Genomic DNA, 10,037 nt, shown 5'->3' on the forward strand with positions numbered 1-10,037 from the left:
CTCCTCCTTGGATCTCTTGGTCCGGCAACAAGAGGGGCCGGCCGCCCCTCTTGGTATACATCAAGGGCTCCTAACTTGTAGGAGCCCCTAGATGTTATAAAAGGAGGACTCTTGGGGGCTGACCTAATGGATACAGGAATCCCCCTCCTCTCCATCACGTGGCCACCCTCTCCTCCCTTGGTTCAGCCGCCAGCAAGAGAGAAGGGAAAAGAAGCCCCATGGCGCCCTCCTCTTCCTCCTTTCCTCCTTCAACGCAGGAAAAGAAAGTAGGCTGCACGGGGCCTTGCTTCTTCCTCTTCTTCTTCCTTCTTCTTCCTCCTCTCAAGTACATTCATGAGTTGAAAGAAAGAGAGGAGATCAGCCATCAAAAGTTATCTCTGCAAGGGAGCTAGCACCCCGGTGAGATAGAAAGCTTGGATCGGATCCTGCTTCGTGTGGATACCGTAGAGGCCGGACGTTTGAACGGCTTCAAGCGAACCCTCTTCCAAAACCACGAATTCAGATTTTGCGGTGATCATCTACCCGGCCAAGGTGAAGATTCGATCTTGCCTAATAGTTTTAAAAGTATTAATTCTTACCTAATTACGAAAAGTCTCGAAACAACCGTTCATGCGATGAACGTCGAACCCGTTGCATTGCCCGATTCCCGCTGCCTATCTGAAAAATCTTTTGAAAATATCAGCGGCGTGGGCGCGGTTCCCAACAGTGGTATCAGAGCCTACGGCTTCGTAGAGGTTTAAGGTAAAGCAATTAAATATCTAAGAGGCTTATTTAGATCTGAAAATTGAATGATCATGCATGCTGAAAAATTTCTGCATGCAGTTCCGCTCGATTTTTCAGGGGGTGCTGATTTCTTTGCATGCTAGATTTTTATGTGATAAAAAGATGATTCTAAATGCATTGTTAATGGGATTACAAAGTTTAGAATCATGATTAGCATGATCAGCGACCTATGTCATGATACAATCAGTTAGTTTTCAAATCTGAAAATTATAATTGTTGCATACGGTGATGATCATACGATTCAAACCCTTTTGGTATCAAATGTAATGACCTGCGATGTGATCTACGATGTCATGTAATTTTTCCAGATGCTTGGCATGCATCTTATTTGATGTTTTGAGAGGCCTGCGTGCCTCCTAAAAGGAGATGTAATTTATTTTTATTTTTATTTTACATCTGGTTGTATTTCTGTGATGTGATGTACATCAACGATCAAGTTGAAGCAAAGGCATGAGATGAAAGGTGATCTAAGCGGTTGATGGCGATGGGATCAAGAGTTGATCAAGGATCGAATCAAGGAGGCTTGGAACCAATTCAAGAGTTGAAGACCACTTGATCGATTGATGTGCATGTGCTTGTAATACGACCTAATTAGAATCCATGATCATCACCTATTTAAAGTTTAACTTTATTTGATGCTGCGATTATAACTGCCTGTGATGTACCGTTTGCATGTGATGTGAATGCGAGTCGGGTAGATAGGTTTACATGTGATGTAGCAAACCCAATTGAGACCTAAATCAAAACCTCCTCAATCAAGTCGAGAGTGAACCGACATGAGCAAGTCATATTAGATTAATTGATCTAATTTGGTGTCTAGGAAAGCATGAAAGGTGGTTACTTAATTAGGACCTTACTCTCTGAGTAAGGGGAGCCTCCCCACCTGCTTACCTGGCCAATTGTTCGATTACTCTTATGAAGGGCTCAAGTTGCAAACCACTAAGACCTGATTAACCAATATTAAGTCAATAGGTCTTCCACTGTAGTAGAGCTGCTAAGGCCTTTCTGATGTTGATTTGTCTCGGCTGGACACAGTGGTCAAGTTGCATCGGGGGGCTGGACCTCTCTATAGACATGAGATGTTGTAGGGTAAAGGTGGGGTTGGGCACCAATAACTGTTAGGTGAGGACCCAATGACGACTTTATTCCTACGGTTATACGGTGGGTCTGACTTAACTAAGAAATGGGACCAATAACTGTTAGGTGAGGTCTTCATGGCTTAGAGACCAAGTTACACTGCAACATGCTTGAGAAGCATTGTACAAGAGTTGTACACTCATCCATCTATGTGTCACCAATAACTGTTAGGTGAGGGTGGCATGTAAATTGGTGGGACCGCAGTACCCACTAGAAACCCTAGTCGTGTGGGATTTCCGTTTCCCTACCAGGGGAGTGTGAGGGATTCGAGAAAATAGTGGGAGTTACAGTTGTTCTAAAAGACCTTAGAACAGATTAGGATCAAGTACAAAAGTCTAACTAGAATCTTTACTCTCTGCAGATACAATGTCGGCTTCAAACCCTTTGACCCGTATTCTTGAGACCAACCGACTGACCGGAACCAATTACAAAGACTGGCTTAGAAATCTCAAAATAGTTTTGGACTGTGAGAAGATAGGCTACATACTCGATTCAGATATCCCCACACTACCAGCACGTCCTACTGATGTTCAGCGTGAAATGCATAAAAAGTGGTTGGATGATGACATTAGAGTAAAATGCTATATGATGGCATCCATGTCTAATGAACTCCAATGCCAGCATGAAAATATAAAGGCTGCTAGGGACATACTGGCACACCTGCAAGAGTTGTATGGTGAGCAGAGTCGCACAGCTCCTTTTGAAGTGTCCAAGAGGCTCTTCAAAGCGAAGATGCGCGAGGGGTAGTCTGTCCATGATCACGGTCTGACCATGATCAAGGACCTAGAGGAGCTTGAGAAGCTCGGTATGGACATGCACAAGGAATTACAAGTGGATTTGATCCTACAGTCACTTCCTGATTCATTTGGTCAGTTTATAGTAAACTACCACATGAATAAGATTGAATGCACTAAGACTGAACTAATCAACATGTTGGTAACTGCTGAGGGAGCCTTGAAAGGTTCAAGGGGCAATATCCTTGCTGCTGAGTTGACTTCTGGTTCCAAGAGAAAGTCTACTTGGAAGAAAAAGAAGTCTGCTAAGAAGCCAAAGAAGGAAGTTCAAAAGAAAAGTGCTAACGACAAAGGAAAATGTTTTCACTGCAATGTCGAAGGCCACTGGAAGAGAAACTGTCCTTCATACCTCGAGAGCCTGAAGAACAATAAAGGTGACACACCTTCAGTAGGTATAGACTTGCTCATAATTGAAACTAATCTAACGGTTTCTTCTACTTCTAGTTGGGTTATAGATTCTGGTTCTAGTGCTCATTTGTGCACTACCATGCAGGGTCTAAAGGAAAGTAGAAGGCTGGCGGAAGGTGCGGTAACCCTTCGGGTTGGCAACGGGGCAAAAGTTGCTGCTGTGGCTGTGGGCACCTACCATCTGCGACTACCGTCTGGATTTAGTTTAATACTTAGAGACTGCTATTATGTACCTGTTGCTAGCAGAAATTTGATTTCTGTTTCATGTCTAGCACAGGAAGGTCATGTTTTTACATTTGACAAAGACTGCTGTTTTATTTATTTGAGAAATAAAATAGTCGCACGTGGTTTCATGATTGACAGTCTCTATCATTTACATATGGATGTATCTGTGAATGTTACCGAGCAAGATGTGAGTGCCAAAGGATCCAAAAGATCCAGAGATGAGATAAACCAAAGATATTTGTGGCACCTCAGACTTGGCCATATTGGAGAGGATAGGATGAACAAAATGGATAAAGATGGGCTTCTCGGCTCATTGACTTCCAAGTCATATCCAGTTTGCGAGTCCTGCCTTCAAGGAAAAATGGCTAGACTGCCCTTTGTAGGACATGGGGAGAGGACCACTGAAATACTTACCCTAGTACATACAGATGTATGTGGCCCATTCGATGTGCTTGCCAGGGGACGTTATTCTTACTTCATTACCTTTACCGATGATTATTCACGGTATGGGTATGTGTATCTTATGAGACACAAGTCTGAATCCTTTGAAAAGTTCAAAGAGTTCAAGAATGAAGTAGAAAAACAAACTGAAAAACCTCTTAAGGCTCTTCGATCAGATCGAGGAGGAGAATACCTTAGTGGGGAATTCCGGGACTATCTCAAATAAAACGGCATAGTCTCACAATGGACACCTCCGGGTACACCTCAACTCAACGGGGTGTCAGAGAGGAGGAATCGGACCCTGTTGGACATGGTCAGGTCCATGATGAGCTTCACTGATTTACCTATGTTCCTTTGGGGAGATGCCTTACTCACAGCGATTTATTTATTGAATAAAGTTCCCTCTAAATCCGTTCCTACCACACCGTATGAGATATGGCATGGTAAGAAACCAAGTCTGGGTCATCTCAAGATTTGGGGATGTCCGGCCCATGTCAAGAGACTACAGGCGGACAAGTTAGAGGCTAGGACCATAAGTGCTCGTTTTATAGGATATCCTAAAGAGTCATTAGGATACAATTTTTACGTCTCAGAGGATCACAATGTGTTTGTGAGCCGTCATGCCATCTTCTTGGAAAATCAGTTTATCCTTGATAGAGGCAGTGGGAGGAAAATTGAGCTTGAAGAGAAAGTCTCTGAAAAGCAACGAGTCATGGATCCTATTGAACCCATTCATACAGAGCCAGTACATGATGTCCCTCGACCACCTCGTAGATCTAGTAGGATCTTCCATCCTCCCGATAGATACTTAGGTATACTAGAAGAGGATACCGAGGAAATGTTCCTAGTGGGAGATAGGGATCATACACAAAATCCCAAAACCTACGATGAGGCGATATCTGATATCGATTCCGAGAAATGGCTGGAAGCCATGAAGTCAGAGTTAGACTCCATGCATTCCAACCAAGTCTGGACCTTAGTAGACCCACCAGAAGGTATTGTACCTATTGGATGCAAATGGATCTACAAAAGAAAGATAGGTTCGGATGGAGAGGTAGAGACCTATAAGGCAAGGCTTGTGGCGAAAGGGTATAGTTAGCGCGAAGGCATTGACTATCAAGAGACCTTTTCACCTGTAGCCATGCTAAAATCCATCCGAACATTGCTTGCCATTGCAGCATTTCATGATTATGAAATCTGGCAGATGGATGTGAAAACTGCTTACCTGAATGGATATCTTGATGAAGATATCTATATGGAACAGCCTTTGGGTTTCACTTCCAGTGATGGAGATCACAAGGTCTGCAAGCTGCAAAGGTCCATCTATGGACTAAAGCAAGCATCTCGGAGTTGGAACACTCGTTTCGATGACGCAATCAAAACGTTTGATTTCATCAAAAACGAAGAGGAACCGTGTGTTTCAAAAAGGTTAGTGGGAGTGCTGTCGTTTTTCTCGTACTGTATGTAGATGACATTCTCCTGATAGGGAATGATATTCCCATGCTAACCTCGGTTAAGGTCTGGTTGTCAAAAGAATTCTCCATAAAAGACCTTGGAGAAGCATCCTATATTTTGGGAATAAAAGTCTATAGAGATAGATCTAAAAGGATGCTTGGCCTTTCACAGAAAATGTACATAGAGGAGGTGCTGAAGAGGTTCAGCATGAAAAACTCCAAGAGGGGTCTCTTACCCCTAAGACATGGAATTCATCTCTCCAAGAAGATGTGCCCCAACACATCTGAAGAGATTCAACGCATGAGCAAGATTCCCTATGCATCGGCAATAGTAAGCCTCATGTATGCCATGCTGTGTACACGACCTGATATAGCTCTTACTGTGAGTGTCACAAGCAGATATCAGTCGGATCCAGGCAAGAAGCACTGGATAGCTGTGAAGAACAGTCTTAAGTACTTGAGAAGAACTAAGGACATGTTCTTGGTCTTTGGGAGAAGATCAGAGTTGAAGGTAGAAGGATGCACACATATTGATGATAGAAAGTCTACATCAGAATATGTGCAATTGTGGTTCAGTAAATTGGAAGAGTTCCAAACAACCGATCATTATAGATTCTACCTTAGAAGCTGAATGTTAAGCCGTATCTAAGAGTGCAGTGGAAACCTTCTGATTAAAAGTTAATTGCAGAGTTAGGTGTAATGTCATTAGATGCCATAACACTTTACTGCGATAACATTGGCACCATAGCACTAGCTATGGAGCCATGGTCTCATCAGAAGTCCAAGCACATAGAGCGGCGCTTCCATTTCATACGCGACTATGATGTAGAGGTGCAGAGAGTAGACTCCGCGGATAACGTGGCAGACCCGTTCACTAAGCAGCTGAGTCAGCAAAAGACTGAAGCCCACCTTGAGAAGATGGGCCTAAGATATATGACCAATTGGCTTTAGTGCAAGTGGGAGATTGTTAGATGTATGCCCTAGAAGCCAATTTGGCTGACACATTGTTGATTCTAGGGACATAATTTTGTACTTGACTATTTATTATTGAATAAATAAAAGGCATCTTTTCATTCATATTATTTATGTGTCTATGAATCGTCCAAGGAATTAATAAGATGATGATACATATTCTCAAGAGTTGAGAATTTAAGGCATGTATCATTGGTGATTAATTTCTAAATGCTCCTGATCAATGGATCATCACGAGGACGGTGATCGATCCGATCAGTGCACAGATCACTTTCCTTCTGGATGGACGAGACTTGAGTCCATAGTGTAGGGACACTGAAGTGATAGTGTAGGTGCTTGTTAGAGAACAAGGGTACTGAGCGTGACCAAGACAAGAAGTCACTTGGATGTCTATCCACTCGTCAGTGACTTGCTTGATGTTGCAGTAGTGTGACTGGTCCTTTGACCTGCGGTGCTTCGGCTACTCACAGTGAGGTTATTGTAGTTTGACTGCACACATACATGGTCTCTAGCCATATGGGTCCATGCAGTGTAGATTGGCTGCAGTAAGTTCACTGTAGGAGTAGGGTATGCACCTATAAGGAATCTATCGACCTTGATAGAAGAGGAGTGATCCTATGTGATTTGTTAGACTGAGTTCTAAGACCTTGGCGAGGGCAGTAATATAAAGTGGAAAAAGAGTTTTCCACTATCGAACTCGAGTCGAATAAATCTTGACATATGACAGACGATGGGGTTTGATGAGTTGTCCATGACCTCCGTCCTGAAGGGATCCACGATAGTAGGACTGTATCACACGTTAACTGCACCTAGAGGTTCATCATTCCATTCTGCTGGGTAGCCACTACATGCTGCTAGGTGTCACTGGTGGATGGTGGGACTCATAGGGATTATCTTGATGATCGATAAATCCTAATGAGTTGAGTTGGAATCGTTCCAACCCATTGAAAGGAGTTTTCAATGATATTGAGATAGAGATCACAATATATCTCACTACCAGTCAGAATAGAACCTATGGGGTCACACACACTAGAAGTATTGACCGATCCGATGGTTGAAATCGTGATTAGGAATCACAAGTAATCAATTTGATTGATAAGAAGTTGAAGAAGGAACAAAGGGAATTAATTAATTGGACTTGAAACAAGAGTCCTACTTCGAGTAGGATACCTAGAGTCCTAATTGGATTAGGACTGGGATTCCTACTTGGAATAGGATTCCTACAATCCTAATGAGATTAGGAATTTTGAATTAAAATTAGATTCCTACTTGGAGTAGGATTCCTAGAAATCCTAATTGGATTAGGACTTCGGATTCAAATAGAGTCCTAATTGGATTAGGACTAAAATTAAATACATCCTAATTGGATTAGGATTCCTTAAGTCTAAATTAATTATTAATCTAATGAATCAACATGACTCCTAATTGGATTAGGATTGAAGAGTTCAATTGAGTCATGGTTCATTCAAGTCCTAATTGGATTAGGACTAGCCTAGATTGGATCCAAATTGGTTCACCCTTGGGCTAAGCCTAATTGGATTAAGGCTAAACCACATTAGGGCCTCCCAATCCTCATTAGATGAGGATTAGGGCAACATGAGAGGGAGGGGCTCACGCCCCTCCTCCTTGGATCTCTTGGTCCGGCAACAAGAGGGGCCGGCGCCCCTCTTGGTAATACATCAAGGGCTCCTAACTTGTAGGAGCCCTAGATGTTATAAAAGGAGGACTCTTGGGGGCTGACCTAATGGATACAGGAATCCCCCTCCTCTCCATCACGTGGCCACCCTCTCCCTCCCTTGGTTCAGCCGCCAGCAAGAAGAAGGGAAAAAGAAGCCATGGCGCCCTCCTCTTCCTCCTTTCCTCCTTCCAACGCAGGAAAAAGAAAGTAGGCTGCAGGGGCCTTGCTTCTTCCTCTTCTTCTTCCTTCTTCTTCCTCCTCTCAAGTACATTCATGAGTTGAAAGAAAGAGAGGAGATCAGCCATCAAAAGTTATCTCTGCAAGGGAGCTAGCACCCCGGTGAGATAGAAAGCTTGGATCGGATCCTGCTTCGTGTGGATACCCGTAGAGGCCGGACGTTTGAACGGCTTCAAGCGAACCCTCTTCCAAAAACCACGAATTCAGATTTGCGGTGATCATCTACCCGCGCAAGGTGAAGATCTGATCTTCCTAATAGTTTTAAAAGTATTAATTCTTACCTAATTACGAAAGGTCTCGAAACAACGTTCATGCGATGAACGTCGAACCCGTGCATGCCGATTCCGCTGCCATCTGAAAAATTTTTGAAATATCAGCGGCGTGGGCGGGTTCCCAACAAAGCCTAATTGGATTAGGGCTTGACCACATTAGGGCATTCCAATCCCTACCTAATATGGATTAGGGTTTACCATGAGGAAGGGGATAAGCCCCTCCCCTTTCCACGTGGAGAAGGGAGAAGAGACGGCGCCCCCTCTTAGGAAAGACATCAAGAGCTCCTAAATGTTAGGAGCTCCACATGTCTATAAAAAGGGACTTGTGGGCGGCACCTAGGGCATAGAAGAAGTCCTCTTCCTCCTTGCCGTACGCCTCCCTCTCCTCTCCTCTTGGTTCAGCCGCAAGCAAGGAAGATAAAAGCCAAAGGTGTTGGCGGCATCCTCTTCCTCCCTTCTTCCTTCCAACGCAGGGAAAAGAAAGAAGGCTGCGTGGGGATTCTTCCTCTTCCTCTTCTTCATCCTTCTTCTTCCTCCTCTCAAGTGCATTCAAGAGTTGAAAGAAAGAGAGGAGATCAGCCATCAAAAGCTATCTCTGCAAGGGAGCTAGCACCCCGGTGAGATAGAAAGCTTGGATCGGATCCTGCTTCGTGTGGATACCCGTAGAGGCCGGACACTTGAACGGCTTCAAGCGAACCTTCATCCTAGACCACGAACTTCAGTTTGCGGTGATCATCTACCCGCACAAAGTGAAGATCTGATCTTCTAATGTATTTAAAAAGTTTTAATTCTTATCTTACTACGAACGGTTCATGAAACAACGTTCATGCGATGAACGTCGATCCCGCTTATGCCGATTCCGCTGCCATCTGATTTTTTTGAAATATCAGCGGCATGGGCGGGTTCCCAACAGTGGTATCAGAGCCTAGGCTTCGTAGATTATGGTAAGAATTAATTATCTAAAGGCATATTAGATCTGAAAATTGAATGATCATGCATGCTGAAAATTTCTGCATGCAGATTTTTCAGGGGTGCTGATTTTTGCATGCTGATTTTTATGTGATAAAAAGATGATTCTAATTGCATTGTTAATGGGATTACAAAGATTAGAATCATGATTAGCATGATCAGCAACCTATGTCATGATATAATCAGTTAGTTTTCAGATCTGAAAATTATAATTGTTGCATATGGTGATGATCATAGGATTCAAACCCTTTTGGTATCAAATGTAATGACCTGCGATGTGATCTGCAATGTCATGTAATTTTTCAGATGGTTGCATGCATCTTATTTGATGTTTTGAGAGGCCTGCGTGCCTCCTAAAAAGAGATGTAATTTATTTTTATTTTTATTTTACATCTGGTTGTATTTCTGTGATGTGATGTACGTCAACGATCAAGTTGAAGACAAGGCATGAGATGAGCAGGAGTCTAAGCAGTTGATGGCGATTGGATCAAGAGTTGGTCAAGGATCGAATCAAGGAGGCTTGGAACCAATTCAAGAGTTGAAGACCAGTTGATCGATTGACGTGCATGTGCTTGTAATACGACCTAACTAGAATCCATGATCATCACGTATTTAAAGTTTAGCTTTAATTATTGCTGCGATTATAACTGCCTGCAATGTGCCGTTT

Source organism: Phoenix dactylifera, unplaced genomic scaffold, assembly GCF_009389715.1.
Source record: "Phoenix dactylifera cultivar Barhee BC4 unplaced genomic scaffold, palm_55x_up_171113_PBpolish2nd_filt_p 000051F, whole genome shotgun sequence".
Classification (NCBI taxonomy): domain Eukaryota; kingdom Viridiplantae; phylum Streptophyta; class Magnoliopsida; order Arecales; family Arecaceae; genus Phoenix; species Phoenix dactylifera.